Here is a 17,801-nt window from a genome sequence, read left to right on the forward strand (position 1 = left end):
TTTATTTGCAGCTTCTCTCAGGTTTTTCACAACTACAAAAATATTGGTCTTGTCCTCTTATACTGACGAGTCAGAAGATTATTTACCAAAAAGGCAAGAATAAAAGTGTAAAGACAAAAAAAGTGCTTTGTTCTCTTTGGGTTCTTTTATTTAAAAAATAACATTAGGTAGGCTCAATTGAACTTTAACCCCTTAGTGACCACAGCACTTTTCAATTTTCTGTCCATTTGGGACCAGGGCTATTTTTACATTTCTGCAGTTGTTTTGTGTATTAGCTGTAATTTTCCTCTAACTCATTTACTGTACCCACCACATATTAGATACCATTTTCTCACCATTAAATTGACTTTCTAAAGATACCATATTTTCATCATATTTTATAATTTACCTATAAAAAAATTATAAAATATGATGAAAAAATGGAAAAAAAAAACACACTTTTTCTAACTTTGACCCCAAAATCTGTTACACATTACAACCACCAAACAAACCCATGCTAAATAATTTCAAACTTTTGTCCTTAGTTTAGAAATTACACAATGTTTACATGTTTCTTTGCTTTTTTTGCAAGTTATAGGGCAATAAATACAAGTAGCACTTTGCTATTTTCCAAACCATTTTTCCCCCCAAAATTAGCGATAGTTACATTGGAACACTGCTATCTGTCAGGAATCCTGAACATCCCTTGACAATGTATATATTTTTTTAGTAGACAACCCAAAGTATTGATCTAGGCCCATTTTGATATATTTCATGCCACCATTTCACTGCCAAAAGCGATCAAATAAAAAAAAATCCACTTTTTCACAAACTTTAGGTTTCTCACTGAAACTATTTACAAACAGCTTGTGCAATTATGGCACAAATAGTTGTAAATGCTTCTCTGGGATCCCCTTTGTTCAGAATAGCAGACATATATGGCTTTGGTGTTGCTTTTTGGTATTAGGAGGCCGTTAAATGCCCGTGTATTATGCCCAGTAGTGAAGTGGTTATTTAGGGAGCTTGTAGGGTTAATTTTAACTTTAGTGTAGTAGACAACCCAAAGGTATTGATCTAGGCCCATTTTGGTATATTTCATGCCACCATTTCACCGTCAAATGCGATCAAATAAAAAATATTGTTCACTTTTTCACAAACTTTAGGTTAACACTGAAATTATTTACAAACAGCTTGTGCAATTATGGCACAAATGGGTAGTAAATGCTCTCTGAGATCCCCTTTGTTCAAAAAATAGTAGACATATATGGCTTTAGCATTGCTTTTTGGTAATAAGAAGGCCGCTAATGCAGCTGCTGCGCAATACTCTTGCTTTATGCGCAGCAGTGAAGGGGTTAATTAGGTAGCTTGTAGGGTTAATTTTAGCTTTAGTGCAGAGATCAGCCTCCCACCTGACACATCCCACCCCCTTGATCCCTCCCAAACATGCTCTTCCCTTCCCCACACCCACAATTGTCCCTGCCATCTTAAAGGGCCACTAAACCCAAAATATTTCTTTCATGATTCAGATAGAGAATACAAATTTAAACAACATTACAATTTACTTCTATTATTTGTTTTGCTTAATTTTTTAGATATCCTTAGTTGAAGAAAAATGCAATGCACATGGTGAGCCAATCACACAAGGCTTCTATGTGCAGCAACCAATCAGCAGCTCCTGAGCATATCTAGATATGCTTTTCAGCAAGAATATCAAGAGAATAAAACAAATTAGATAATAGAAGTAAATTAGAAAGATGTTTAAATTGCATTCTCTTTCTAAATCATGAAAGAAAAAATGTGGGTTTCATGTCCCTTTAAGTACTGGCAGAAAGTCTGCCAGTACTAAAATGAAAAGGCTTTTTTTAATTTTATTTTTATTAAAAAAAATAATATATATATTCTGCTGTGTACAATCCCCCCCTTAGCCCCAACCTCCCTGATCCCCCCAAACAGCTCTCTAATACCCTCCTCCCTCTACCTTATTGTCCGCCATCTTGGGTACTGGGCAGCTGTCTGCCAGTACCCATTTTGCCATATAATTAGCTTTTTTTGTTTAAAAGAAAAATAAAAAAACAATTTTTCTGTAGTGTAGCTGCTCCCCCTCAATAACGTACCTCCCATCCCCTCCCAGATCCCTTCAATAAAATGTACCACCCCCTCCTCTCTCCCTCCTTCCCTTCCTTAACAATTTGTCCCATAGTGTAGCGTTCCCACCCGCCTCCCGCTCCCGTGCGCGCGCAGCCACCGGTCCCGTGGTGCGTGCCCATGCATGCTCTCCCGGCGCCCCCGCACGTGATCCCCGCCCCCCTCTGACGTGTTTCCTCCAGCGATGGCTGCCCACACCGCCTCCCTGCAATGGCTTCCCACCCCCCAACGATCGCCACTATTGTTGGCCGATGCAAAGAGGACCACAGAGTGGCTCTCTCTGCATTGGATGGTTAGTAAAGGGTATTGCACGATGCCTCAATATAGAGGCATCACTGCAATACCCTGAAAGCAGCTGAAAGCAATCAGGATCACTTCCACCGCTTGAAACCCCTGATGACGTACAGGGTACGACCTTGGTTGTTAACCACCGTTTTTTGTAGGACGTACCCTGTACGTCGTCGGTCGCTAAGGGGTTAAAGTATGGAATAAGTGTTTGTAAGAAATGTTTGTAGCAATGTTATATATTGTTGCAAAACACTGCTGCGATAGGGCAAGATTACAAGTCGATCAGCAAATTAGTTGCGAAAACACCATGCACATTATGGCTTTTCTGCATTTGGGGCTGCGCAGCTATTACAAGTTGCAAAATAACTTATTTTGCGCGCAAATTAAGCCGCATAATCTAAACACCCAAATCGTGTTTTGGACTGATATATATATTTATAGCAAGATATGTATATGAATATATATATATAATATATATAGATAGATAGATAGATAGATAGATAGATATAGATATCTCGAGATCTATATGCGAATATCACTTTGAAAATCCCTCTGAGATATTGTTTAATGTGCATAAGTTTGTAAATTTTCATTATCTCCGTAGTTTAACATATCTATATATATATATATAATATATTATATATATATATATATAATATATATAAATACAGGAGTGCAGAATTATTAGGCAAATGAGTATTTTGACCACATCATCCTCTTTATGCATGTTGTCTTACTCCAAGCTGTATAGGGCTCGAAAGCCTAACTACTAATTAAGCATATTAGGTGATGTGCATCTCTGTAATGAGAAGGTGGTGTGGTCTAATGACATCAACACCCTATATCAGGTGTGCATAATTATTGGGCAACTTCCTTTCCTTTGGCAAAATGGGTTCCAAAAGAGGACTTGACAGGCTCAGAAAAGTCAAAAATAGTGAGATTTCTTGCAGAGGGATGCAGCACTCTTAAAATTGGCAAAGCTTCTGAAGCGTGATCATCGAACAATCAAGCGTTTAATTCAAAATAGTCAACAGGGTCGCAAGAAGCGTGTGGAAAAAACAAGGCGCAAAATAACTGCCCATGAACTGAGAAAAGTCAAGCGTGCAGCTGCCAAGATGTAGAACAACCGGAATCCTCGCACTCAAAAAGGGTTAGTAGAAAAAGGTAAAAGGGAAATAAAGTACCGCCAGGCTGAGCTTAAAAATATAAAGCTCCTTTATTTGAAAAATACATAAAAGGCATACACGCCAACAAGGTGACAAGGTCAAACGCGTTTCATAGCTCTCACTTCATCAGTGACCTATGATAGGTCACTGATGAAGTGAGAGCTATGAAACGCGTTTGACCTTGTCACCTTGTTGGCGTGTATGCCTTTTATGTATTTTTCAAATAAAGGAGCTTTATATTTTTAAGCCTCAGCCTGGCGGTACTTTATTCACTTTTACCTTTTCTACTAACCCTTTTTGAGTGCGAGGATTCCGGTTGTTCTACAGATTTTTTCTACTGAGGGAAAGTGGTGAAGGTTCCCTGTATACATCCTATTTGCACCAGTCAGACCGGAACCTTTGTCTTGATCACAGCTCCCGTGGGGGAGCGCTGAGGAGGTGAGACAAGGTATTGCTGCAGGCGGCAGCGACAGTGAAGACACAGCACGGTGAGACGAGAGAAAAAGAGAGAGGTGAATGGAACTTTTCTACACACTGAGCGCCTACGAACGGAGTGTTGCAGCTGCCAAGATGCCACTTGCCACTCAGTTTGGGCCATATTTCAGAGCTGCAACATCACTGGAGTGCCCAAAAGCACAGAGGTGTGCAATACTCAGAGACATGGCCAAGGTAAGAAAGGCTGAAAGACGACCACCACTGACAAGACACACAAGCTGAAACGTCAAGACTGCCAAGAAATATCTCAAGACTGATTTTTCTAAGGTTATATGGACTGATGAAATGAGAGTGAGTCTTGATGGGCCAGATGGATGGGCCCGTGGCTGGGATTGGTAAAGGCAGAGAGCTCCAGTCCGACTTAGACGCCAGCAAGGTGGAGGTGGAGTACTGGTTTGGGGCTGGTATCATCAAAGATTAGCTTGTGGGGGCCTTTTCGGGTTGAGGATGGAGTCAATCTCAACTCCCAGTCCTACTGCCCAGTTTCTGGAAGACACCTTCTTCAAGCAGTGGTACAGGAAGAAGTCTGCATCCTTCAAGAAAAACATGATTTTTCATGCAGGACAATGCTCCATCACACGCGTCCAAGTACTCCACATCGTGGCTGGCAAGAAAGGGTATAAAAGAAAGAAAATCTAATGACATGGCCTCCTTGTTCACCTGATCGAACCCCATTGAGAACCTGTGGTCCATCATCAAATGTGAGATTTACAAGGAGGGAAAACAGTACACCTCTCTGAACAGTGTCTGGGAGGCTGTGGTTGCTGCTGCACGCAATGTTGATGGTGAACAGATCAAAACACTGACAGAATCCATGGATGGCAGGCTTTTGAGTTTCCTTGCAAAGAAAGGTGGCTATATTGGTCACTGATTTGTTTTTGTTTGTTTTTGAATGCCAGAATTGTATATTTGTGAATGTTGAGATGTTATATTGGTTTCACTGGTAAAAATAAATAATTGAAATGGGTATATATTTGTTTTTTGATAAGTTTGCCTAATATTATAGCACAGTAATAGTCACCTGGCACACACAGATATCCCCCTAAAATAGCTTAAACTAAACAACAAACTATAAAACTACTTCCAAAACTATTCAGCTTTGATATTAATGAGTTTTTGGGTTCATTGAGAACATGGTGGTTGTTCAATAATAAAATTAATCCTCAAAAATACAACTTGCCTAATAATTCTGGCACTCCCTGTAAATCCATGTTTTTCTATGTATGTGTATCTATGTCAATGTAAAATCCTTTGGTCTGCTTTTTTTTTCTAACACTGAGATCTCGTATCTTTTAGCCCTTATAACTTTTGTGTGCAATATTTTTTTTAAATAATTCTTATTAGACATGAGTGCTAGTGTACTTGTAATGTATTGTAATGTATTTGTATGTTTCGTGAAACTTTTATGTTGCCGCAAAACTGATAACTACAGCTCTTCGAGTGCGGAACTGGAATCGGATTGTTGTGTAAAAGCAAATGCAAGCACGCAATCGCGATTTTTTTTTTTTTTAATAGCTGCGCAATTGGAATTGATTGTGAAAAGACCACATCACTTGCGGAAAACTCATAACGCGCTATTTGTAATCTTGTCCACAGAGTGCTAAGGACACTTATATCTCATGTGAGCTCCTACTAGCCTAATAAATTTACTCTTAAACAAAGGATACAAAAATGAGGCAAGCCTGATTAATAGTAGTAGAAATTATTTGACTTGATTGTGCCTTTAATTTGAGGTAGGTGCCATAGCTATCTTGAAATAGTTATAATCACATTGAAAAAAATTGATGAAAAGCGATCTAATCTTATACTGATCTAATGTGCACCATGCTGCAGGTTTTATGCCATTAAAGGACCAGTCAACACAGTAGATTTGCATAATCAACAAATGCAAGATAACAAGGACAATGCAATAGCACTTAGTCTGAACTTCAAATGAATAGTAGATTTTTTTTTCTGACAATTTTAAAAGTTAGGTCCTTTTTCCACTCCCCCCTGTACCAAGTGTGACAGCCATCAGCCATTCACAATGCATACACGTACCATGTGACAGCCATCAGCTCAGTAGAGCTCAGTAGGAGCTGGTGACTCAAAATGTTTAAATATAAAAAGGACTGTGCACATTTTGTTAATGGAAAGTAAATTGGAAAGTTGTTTAAAATGGCATGCTCTATCTGAATAATGAAAGTTTAATTTCGATTGAGTGTCCCTTAATTTAGTTAATAATAAACTCATATACAACCAGATATGTATACAAAAACAGGAAATTAACATGTGTGCAGCTTTATGATTTCCACAACCTATAGGAAAAAATAGCAAAACCAGAATGTATATGCAGATCCAACAGGGAGTAAATTTGCTTCTGTTATCAAATTTGCTTTGTGTTTTTTTAGAATCTTTGTTGAAAAGTCAGCTTCAGAGAGGCAATGCACGGCTGAGAGGATAGCTGAGGCACATATAAGCCATTGAGAAGAGACATGTAAGCACAGCCACCAATCACCCGCACCCGAGAAGTGCATTGCAGCTCCTGTGCCTATACCTGTGTGTACTTTCAACATAGTATACCAACAGAATTTGATAAAAGAAGTCAAATGAAAAGCTGTTTAAAATTGCAAGGAAAGTAACATTTTATACTTCCCTGTCCATATATATAATATTATACTGATCGAGTGCCATATTACATCAAGTGTCTTTATGACTGCAAGCTCAATCAAGGTTTTTAAGAGTTATCAGACGACTTCCTATGGGGGTATCATGTTGTGATATCTCTGACCTAAGAACTGGGAATATTTGATAAAGATACCAGTTGGGCATTGAAACCTCATGGACCTTTCCCTTTTTTAACTTTGTTTTTTTCAATAAAAGTTATTTTTACTTTGCTAAATCCAGTGAGCGCTGTCATCATATGGGATCTGTAGCTATTTGGAAATTGACTATTTATGTACACAGTATACTGATGCAATGCCATGTTACATCAGGTGTCTTTTATGACTGCTCAAATCAAGGTTTTTAAGAGTTACCAGACAAGGCATCTTATGGAAATCTTTAGTCCACACATAATAATTTAGATGTTTACACAAGGGGTGTAGCAGGTGCATAGATTCCCATGGTACACAGCTAACCTGTTGCTTTCATTTTACCTAATGAATAGTATTTGCTGTCTGGCTGTTTCCTAAGCACTCTTGTGTAAACCTCAGACTGTGAGGAGGACAGATGTCACGTTTGTTGTTTGCCTTTGTTTTCTCCCAGGTTGAGCACTTATCTCTATCTTTCTCTCTCTCTTTTATTTATAATATAAAAAAAAACAACATTCTCTTCAAGTGCAAGTTAGATATGCGTAACATCTTTAGTGATCTTTTCTTAAAACTTAAGCAACATAAAGTACTATAGTATATATTCAAGCATTTTATCATTGCACTATGCTTGCATATATGTTTATCAAATGGATTGAACACATAGTTAAAGTCATCTCCAGAGGCAGCAAGGTATTACTGTGAGCTAGCTGAACACATCTGGTGCACTAATGACAAGATGCATATGTGTATAGCCACGAATCAGCAGCTAGCTTTCAGTAGTGCATTGCAGCTGCTGAATATATGTACATATGCTGCCTTTATAACACTTGCAATGCTAATGTGTCTTAAGATCATGTTTGGATACTTCTGGTTATCAGGACAATACTGAAAGGCCGTGCTTACCTGCTGGAGCTCGCCTCAGGAGTTGGTTGTCTAGAGGAGAAAGTGCAAAGACAGAATTAGTCAACTGTAATAAATACTCCTGTTTACCTATATCAAAGGTTGAGTTATAAAAGTGTCCAAAGGTTTTCTGGATCCTGAGTTGATGTTTAATATCTATAAAAAGAATGGTAATTTGTCACCTCCAAGCAGTGTATGGGTTACATATTAAACTCACCGCCAGTACTAAATCTGATTATGTTGTTGCTGTCAGCAATCAGACTGTTATCAGACTCTTATGTATTTCTGTAATTATACAGGACATCGAGCCAGCCCAAAAATCCAAACATACATGAGCTCAATGAATCTCCTCTGTTCAGGGCAGTTCTAACCTCAGTGCAGGGAAGTGTCCAGTTTAGCTAGAAACTGGTATCCATATTTATACATTGTGAAAAAGGTACTTTTGAGAAAAATTAAAGACTGGAATATAAATGAAAACAATGTCAGTTTGTACCTGTATCTTTGATAGTTTGTTAACCACCGTAATCTTTATTCTCCCCTTAATTTCTGCTTGAAAAAGACAAATAATTATTTGACATCAACATTATTGTCACTGGAACATGTGGTAACTGTTTAATGGTGGTCACCTGATTTGGGGCTAGATTACGAGGTGGAGTGCAAACTTTTACGCACAAGTGATACAGGGTTTTCTCGTTCGTTTGCATGCAGGTTAAATAATACTAATATTACAAGTTGAAAGTAAAAGTGATTGTTTGAGCCCAATCTAGTTAACGCTCATTGGGTTAGCGCATCCTCAGAGCTGTGGTTAACTTTTTTGTGAAACAAAAAAGTGTCACAAAGCACATAAAAAATGCATTACAAAGTAAGTTACACTTAACATCATCTAATAATTTTTTTTTATAAAAAACACAAAAGTTATATGGGCTGAAACAAATAATGTCTCAGGCAAAGGGCATTAACCTAGAAATACATACATATACATCTCTAAGATGGGTATGTATGTATAAATATATATTGTCTATATATGAGTACATATGTATTTATATGTATTTACAGACATATTTACCCAAACAAACACCTAAAAACATATGTATTTCATATTTGGGGAGCGAATTATCAATTTCCGAACAGAGCTTGATGCCCCCTAAAGACCGCGCTGCTCCATAACTTGTCTGCCTGCTCTGAGGCCGTGGACAGAAAATCAAACCCGATCGAATATGATCGGGTTGATTGACACCCCCCTGCTAGCGGCCGATTGGCCACGAATCTGCAGGGGGCGCATTGCACCAGTAGTTCACAAGAACTGCTGGTGCAATGATAAATGCCACATTGTATCATGTCGCGCGTCACACATTAATAAATAGGCCCCATAGACATATATATAAGTGCATTGGTGCCCTTTGCAGTTAAGTAGATGAAAACATGTAAAAGCATATTATGCAATATTCATATATAATAAAATGTTATAATGTGTATTTACTGTAAATATTTCACTTTCCAATGTTCTTCACAAAGGGGAATATGTTCTAAGTATTTTGTAAATAGATATTCCTATATATATATATCTGTATTTATCTATACCTATATATATATATATATATATTATATATATATATATATATATATATATATATATATATACTATATGTATACTATATATATATATATAGATAGATGTATAGATATATATTGTTAAAAAATACCATCAGATATATATAGAAATATGTATTTATGAATAAATAGAACATATTCTATGTGCAAAACATGTGAAATATTAATATTTGTATGTTGGGTTAGTAGCACATGAGAATATGCAATCGGGTTTGCACGCGAGGTAGGGTGGTTTCCCCCCCACTTTTTTCTCCTCCCATTGACTTCTATAAGGGAATAGGTTATTGCGTGCGATATTGTAAATTCAGCTTTTTGCATACATCGGGTTAGTACGGGAGTGATAACTTTTTACTTTCAACTCAGAATACGAGTGCAACACAATGTGTGCAAACACGTTTACTTCTATCGCAATTAGCGCTCTAGCTTAAGCACTAAATAATGCTCCACTCATAATCTGCATCTTTCTGTGGACAAGAGACCCCATCTCTTAGTCTGCAACTTAGATGGTCATTGTCATGAGATGCAGGACACAGCAAGGATCGTACAACTCTATTTTATTGTAGAGCATGGAAACATACATCTGGTAGCATTGATCTCACTAACTAACTGCCACACAGACAAACGGACCTATGTCCCGCCCCCAATCTGGTGACGTCACTTCCCACTCTCATCACATCTTCCCCCTTTTCAAAGAAAAAGGCATAAATTACAAAGTATATAAAAAGCATACAATAACAGTTTTGTATAGAACATAAATAACAGGTTAAAGAGAATATCTGCATAAACAACATGAATTACATCTTGACTTGAACATTGGGGTAGACTACCCTAGTCCACATTGGACCATCGGGATTATTCTGCCCATACTTCCGGTCACTGTTCTAACTAACTTTAATCCCGATATCGGGCCGAAAGTTTCACCACTCTTCCGCTTGATGTAACTCTACATGAACTGTCCTCTGATACAGAAGAAGGTAATTGAGAGTCCGCTGGAGGTAAAGACATATCCCACTGTGATCTTGCTGAGGGGAAGGCACCTCTTTAAAAAAACAGGGGATCCCACCGGCGGTGGGGTACTGAGGCATCCAGTTCCAAACACTCAGGTACAGGCTGAAGATGTTTACAATTTTTACATATAACGGTCCGTCCATCAGTAAGGACTACATAAGACCTTGGTTCTGGAGAGCGTCCAATTACCGTAGCAGGCGTCTTACATTTCTTCTCATATCCAGTTTAATTTAGACACTTTACCCCACATTCAGCTCCTGCAAGGGCCTCACAGAATGTCTCCCTGTCGTAGAGGAATCGATAGCCCCTTTTTGCCTCTTCATCCCTCCTAAGGACTTTGTCCCGAGGAATAGAGCTAGTAGGCTGGAAGACACCCACAGAGGGGTAAGGTGGTGCAAATCTGGCGTCCTAGCATCAGCTGTGCCGGGCTAAACCCTGTGGCTTGAATGGGAGTCGCCTATAGGACCAAGAGGGCCAGGTACGGCTCAGATTGCTTTAAAAATGATTTTGTTGTTTGAACTGCCCCCTTTCCAGCCAATCGTTGGCCTGCGGGTAATGTGGACTTGAAGTGGAATGTATAAAATCATATTTCCTGCTGAAAGAACTGAACTCTGTGGAAAGCAAACTGCATTCCGTTATCACTCACCAGCTTTATTGGTATGCCCCACTCTTGAGACGAGTGATAACGACTTGACTTGTAATTTCAATTCATAGGTGCAATTTCCAAATACCTGGAATAGTAGTCGATCCCCGACTAAGAACTATTTCCCGTGCAGTTCGCACAAATCAGCAGCTATTTTCTGCCACGGGCCCTGCAGCAGCGGAGTAGACATCAAGGGCTCCCTTCTCTGAGTAGGCCGGCATTCCCGGCAAAAGGCACATTTAGACACATGGCTTGCAATGTCGGAACTGATTCCAGGCCACCATACAGCCGTATCTGCCCTTTCTCTGCACTTTGTAATGCCTAAGTGGCCATCGTGAATCCTGTTTCACATCTCCTGCCACATGCTAACAGGAATAACAATGCGGGTCGTAGGAACAGCACCAACCTATCCATCTCCGTGAGCTGCAACCTTTCTGACTGGTAAGAACTTAAAGACATCCAGGCTGCCCGACTCTCGGGCCAACCTTCTTTTATGTACTTTACAACTTCTTGGAGGTCTGTATCTAAATATGTCTCTTTCTTTATTTGCACATTCACTGCCTGAACGTTGTATCTGAGCAGCCTCATTAGAAAGTCTCTGGCATCTTAGGGGTGTTTGTCAATATCATAGGAATTGATTAGAGGAGACTAGTGGTTTATGATCAGTCTCCAGACTAAATTTTCACTAAACCCACCAGGGTAACGCTGAAAGCGCTCACAGGCCCAAACTGCAGCCAGGTACTCTTTCTCAATTTGGGCGTATTTTGACTCAGCAGCCATCAGTGTACAGGAACAGTAGGCAATGGGCTGTAGTTTGTTTTCATTCAGCTGCAGGAGCGTGGCCCCTAACCCATAACTGCTCGCATCAGCACTAACCACAGTCTTTTGGAAGGGTCGTAGAACCCCAACACTGGGGCAGACCCCAGCAGGGACTTGACCTGCATAAAAGATTCTTCCTGTGAAGGTCCCCAGACCCAGGCAACATCTTTATTAGGCAACTCTGTGATAGGGTGTAGTATTGTGGATAAATCTGGAAGGAACCTGCCCACCTAATTTACAAGGCCCAATATTTGTCTCAGCTCATGTACATCAGAAGGATTTTTTCATCTGTTTCAATCAGCACTAATTTTCTCGGGGTCTGGCTTGATTGCCATCCCCATTGATGATATGCCCAATAGTAACATAACTCAGCTTTCCCAAAATGGCATTTCTCTTTGTTTAGCTTCAGCCCGACTCTCTGATAGTCTGCAGCACACAGCTCAATCGCTGATCATGTTCCTCCAACGTAGGACCCATACATTAAGATGTCATCCATGACGACTGCCGTGCCCACGTGGTCTCTTTGGAGAGAACTCATTTCTCTTTGGAAGATTTCAGGAGCAGAGGATATCCCGAAGGGGAGTCTGCAAAAACAAAAACCGACCAACTGGTGTAATGAGGTAGTCAGTTTGCAGCACTTTGGATCTAGAGGTTCTGCCAGGAAGCCGCTAGAAGCATCCAATGCAGAGAAGAACTTCGCCCCCGCCAATTTCGGAGCTATGTCTTCCAAGTGTTGGCAGCACATATCTCTCTCTCTTCACCACCTCATTCAGCCTTTTCAAGTCTACGCAGATGCGTACCTTCCCATTCTCTTCGCAACGGGCACAATGGGGGCACACCAGTCAGTTGCTTCAACAACCTCTTCATAACCCCCATATTCTTCATAAGCTCCTTCTTCACTTGAGGCATGAGCGGGAACGGAATTCTACAGGGAGTAGTAATGCTGTATGGGACTGCATCACCTTTAAGTGATATAGGGACTGGGTTGCAATTCAGTAGGCCCAATTCGCCAAACATATCTTCTGTAATCTCATTCACTCTGGCTACTAGGCCCCAAAACCACAGGCTGTTTTCTTCTCAATAAGTTGTTAAAACACTGACTTCTAATCACATGCACCCACATGGTGAATTTCCTTTGCTTGTACTCGCAGCTGGCAAGAAATTTCCCCGCACAATCAATATGGGCCACCAGGGACTATGGACTTTTGTTGTAACTTTTGCCAGCTGGGGCTGTCGAGGCAGTTTTAATGAACGCTGCAAGAGACATTACAGGGATGTCTGCTCCTGTGTCAATCTTAAAGGCAACTTTGGCTCCCATTACAGTAAGGGTAACCCTCCAATCATCTTCTGAACCCGGCCGTTCTACAACAGACCCCACAAAGGACACTTCTTGACCCTCCTGGTCGCTATCCACCTGCATCTCTTAATATATTCAGTCTTACACACCACTTCAAAATGGCCCATTCTGTTACATTTTCTACATCTTTTGTCTTTAGCAGGGCATATGCATCGGGCATGCTGCGCCCATCCACTTCTGGGCCTATCTGTTGCCCTAGTCTACCCGCTTACACTGTGCCTTTTACTGGCAGCTCTCCTGAACTGCTGCACTTCATCCACAATAGTCTCAGACCTCAGATCAGCACTTTGCTTTTTCACCAGTTCACTCTGGCGGGCCATCCTAATAGCCCCATCTACTGTTAAATCAGACTCTACCTGCAGCTTCAGTGAGACTTCCGCATCTGCAATTCCAATAACTATTCTGTCTCTGATTTGCTCTTCTTTAGCAACCCCAAACTCACAGATTCAGCTAGTTCATACAGGCTGCGCACAAATGACTCCACAGATTCTTCCACACACGCTGAGCACATTTGTGAAAACAAGCCTTCTCATGAATCACATTTCTTTTGGGCACAAAGTGGGCACTGAGTTTATTCATAACTATTTCAAAGTCAAATTCTTCCCCTTCTTGGAAAGTAAAAGCATTGAACACTGGCTCCACATCTTTCCCCATAGAGTATAAAAGAGAATTAACTTGTACTTCACCACTCTCCTTGTCCAGGTTGGAAGCAATCCTGAAGCGCTGAAACCGCTGACGCCATGTGGGCCAAGCTGCAGGCTGAGAGAAGTCAAAAGGCTCAGGTGGGGTAAACTTTGACATCGTCATCGATCAGGAACAGAAGCGCAGGCAAGAACTTCTGACACCATGTCATGAGATGCAGGACACAGCAAGGATGTACAACTCTATTTTATTGTAGAGCATGGAAACATACATCTGGTAGCATTGATCTCACTAACTAACTGCCACACAGACAAACAGACCTAAGTCCCGCCCCCAATCTGGTGACATTACTTCCCACTCTCATCACAGTCATAATGAGGATCGGCTCTCATTTGAAAAGGCAAAGTCTCCTCTTAGAAATGAGGTGCTATTGTGTAATGAATATAAATTTGTTGAATAAGCACTCACTGGTCTTCTGTCATCCATGATACAAATTCTTTATTAAACAGTGACATTTCGGGACCAACAGCCTCCCTTCTTCTGACAAACAACAAATGAAAAAGTGTGAGTTTATAAAGGCCTATAAACCTCTCCCCTTCAGGGCTACCAATCATGGATAGCCGTGTGCAAAACTAGGTGTGTACTGTTCATAATATAAGTAACCGTCAAGTGAATTACATAAATCGTGCAAGTATAAAGATCATGTCGTCTGCGCTTAACAACGAAGGCTAACCGACCCGTGGGTCATCCCCCAGCCGAAAACGATCCGTGTTTACAATGACCTAATCATCCAGCCATCCCATCTTAAACATATGTTAACCAGAACCAAAACAAAGTAATTGATAGGATATCTATGGCAGCACCCAGACTTCTGATAGGCTGCTGTGCCCTTTCCAACATTTCAGCCCCGCCTCGCTGTTCGATCCCATCTCATCACGGAGTATTGATGCAAATGAAAATAAAATACAAATATAACAATCAATGCCTCAAACCACCAAAGGGTTTTGTATAGTACTCAAATAGTTGACTTAAGTAGGAGATCGTGGTGTGTGCAACAACCCTATAAAAGAATGTTTATGTCTCGTGGGCCGCCCCGCCCCCCATCTCATAAAAATGGCCAATAGAGACCCCTTCCCGGTCCAACCAGCTCCCGTGTTTACAATGAACCCAATCATCCGGTCATCACATCCTAAGCATATGTTAACCACAACTTGCGACAAAGTGCTCGGTAGGGTATCTACGGCAGCTCACATAATTTTAATAGGCTGCTGGAGTGTTTAGGTCTCGCGGGCAGCCCCCGCCCCATCTCATCGAAATGACCAATAGAGACCATTGCTGGTCCGACCAGCTCCCGAGTTACTAAAACACACCCTCTGCACAACACCCTTTTACAGGTGTTTTACAGGTGTTTACAGGCCTTTATAAACTCATTCTTTTTCATTTGTTGTTTGTCAGAAGAAGGGACGCTGTTGGTCCCGCGAAACGTCACTGTTTGATAAGAATTTGTATCACAGATGACAGAAAACCAGTGAGTGCTTATTCTAACAAATTTATATTCATTACACAAAAGCACCCTGGCAGTCTTTGCTTGATGGTGACAGTTGTACACACCCTACCTGCTATATACGGATGACAGAAGACCAGTGAGTGCTTATCCAACAAATTTTATATTCATTACACAAAAGCACCCTGGCAGTTTTTGCTTGATGGTGACCAGTGCACACACCCTACCTGCTATATCTACAATCTTCTTGTGCAGTGCACCCACACGGACGCTGATCCTGTTCATACCCCTTCTCCTGCTTTCCTTGCTAAACGTAACCACGCAAGTCTAAAACAGACAGATAGTGAACTAACTGATGTGGAGACACTCAACACTTTAAGTGGCACTAACATTGAAGAAAAATATGAGGATATTTTTACATTTACAGATGAAGATGCTGACAACATTCAATTTGGGTCTGTTGAAGAACAACAAATAGAGGAATCATATCAATCATTATACAATACACTGGCCAAATTAAAGCAACGTGAAATTGACCTTAATCTACATGGTACTTATCTATCTTATTACCACAAGAGAAGGATGATACCTAGGGGTTTCCGAGTGAGGAATGTCTCCACTATTGGCCGATCTAGCACCGAATTTTGCATCAACTCTTGCAAAATATTAAAATAAATGCTCTTTCGATCTCATGCTATTGGTCATTAGAGAGGTGGGACGCTTACTAAGAGAAGTGAAAGCTCAAATACAGATTTTTTGAACAAGACAAACTCAGCACTGATACCGATTGGTTGTCGAAACTTGCATCACAGATAAAACGCTATAAGCAGGAACTAATTTCTTTCAAGAATCGAAATGACAAACGTGACCCAAGATTATTCCTATAAGAGCATCTATCGATGGATGATGAGCTCCTGATGAGAGGGAAAAATGTTTTCGACCTAGACGAGACAGGAGGTTCACAAAAAACGCCATCAACACTGTCGACACTAGCTCAGGCGACAGCTCAGACCTAGAAGCCCCCATAGGGGACAAGGAGACCCAGTTTTGTGGCATTATGACCCGCTCCAGGGGCAAAAGGGAACACTTGGGACCCTGCAGGGTAGCAGGTAATACACCCTTGCTGCTCTTCAACCATTAGGCATCATACTCCACCACCTCAGTTTTTTAGGCCGAGGTCAAGGCCACACACCGCACTGCCCGCCGCCCCCCATATCAGAGAAGACAGAAAATAATTGTGTTTAACATCAGCTCGCGTCCAATTAACCAAGTCTGAGGAAAACCTGTTAAACAAAGGTCTCTCATTATACCTACAGTCCAGATTCAACGAGTTTGACATTCAAAATATGGAAGAAATCTACGATTGAAAGAACTTTTTTAAGACCAGAACTAGAGGTCCCACAACAAGTTTCATACCAAAGGCACATTCAACCCTGGATCTAATAATCCTACTATCAGCACTACAACTAATTATCTAGCTCATCGGCTTTCTATTAAACCATCAAGAAGAAATTATGATAATCTCACGCCGAATGATAGAACAGCATTAAAAATGCTACAGGATGATCCATCTATTGTGATCCGCCCTGCGGAAAAGGGGGGTGCGATAATCGTTATGAACCTGACGGAATAAAATGTGGAAATCATGAACCAACTTTCAGATACCAAGACTTATCTACCTCTCCACTCGATGAGTGGAAGGAATGGGGATGCATCACTATACAAGATTTCAAGTTCCTACAACAGAACCACCCTGTGACTCCAATCTTGTACACCTTGCCCAAGGATGCTGATAAACCACCAGGGAGACCCCTCGTCTCCGCTAGAAGGCTCATTATTGCAGCCTCTAGCGCAATTTGTTGGTTTTTATCTTCAACCAATGGTCAAGACAATGAGGTCTTATATCTAAGATTCTACTGATTTCATTACAAAAATCACTGAACTCAAGAACATCCACTCTTCTGACTTATTAGTAACATTGGACGTATCAAGTTTGTACACTGTTATCCCCCATACAGTTGGGATAGCAGCAGTAGCCAATTGCCTAAGACAGTCTGTATACATTGGACCATCAGAAGAGGTTCTTATCACACTGCTGACGCTATGCCTCACTGAGAATTTCTTCAGATTTAAAAAGATCTTCTACTTGCAGATCTCTGGGACAGCGATGGGGTCCAACGTGGCCCCATCTCTGGCTAATCTCTATATGCAGAATATGAGACATTAAAAATGAAGGTTTATGAAACAGAGCAGATAAAAGTCTACTGCCGGTATATAGATGATTTATTCCTTATATGGAGCGGCAGTGAAGACACTCTGCACACCTGGATCAAGAAGTTGAACACCATGGAGAGCACCATTTGGTTCTCACACATATCCAACTTTTGCTCTGTTGATTATCTGGATGTACAAGTTTTCAAGGAGGAAGATAAATTAGGGACAACCCTATTCA

General features: G+C 40.6%; 1 protein-coding gene across 1 annotated transcript in view; it reads right to left on the minus strand.

The window, feature by feature from the left end:
• Positions 1 to 7,852, minus strand: part of DAO (D-amino acid oxidase) — a 151,630-nt gene extending 143,778 nt beyond the window's left edge. The window contains exon 1 of the mRNA XM_053702139.1: positions 7,769 to 7,852. The gene's annotated coding sequence lies outside the window, so the exon portion shown is untranslated. The remainder of the gene's footprint in view (positions 1 to 7,768) is intronic.
• Between the last annotated feature and the right edge of the window lie 9,949 nt (positions 7,853 to 17,801).

This window comes from Bombina bombina, chromosome 2, assembly GCF_027579735.1.
Source record: "Bombina bombina isolate aBomBom1 chromosome 2, aBomBom1.pri, whole genome shotgun sequence".
Lineage (NCBI taxonomy): Eukaryota > Metazoa > Chordata > Amphibia > Anura > Bombinatoridae > Bombina > Bombina bombina.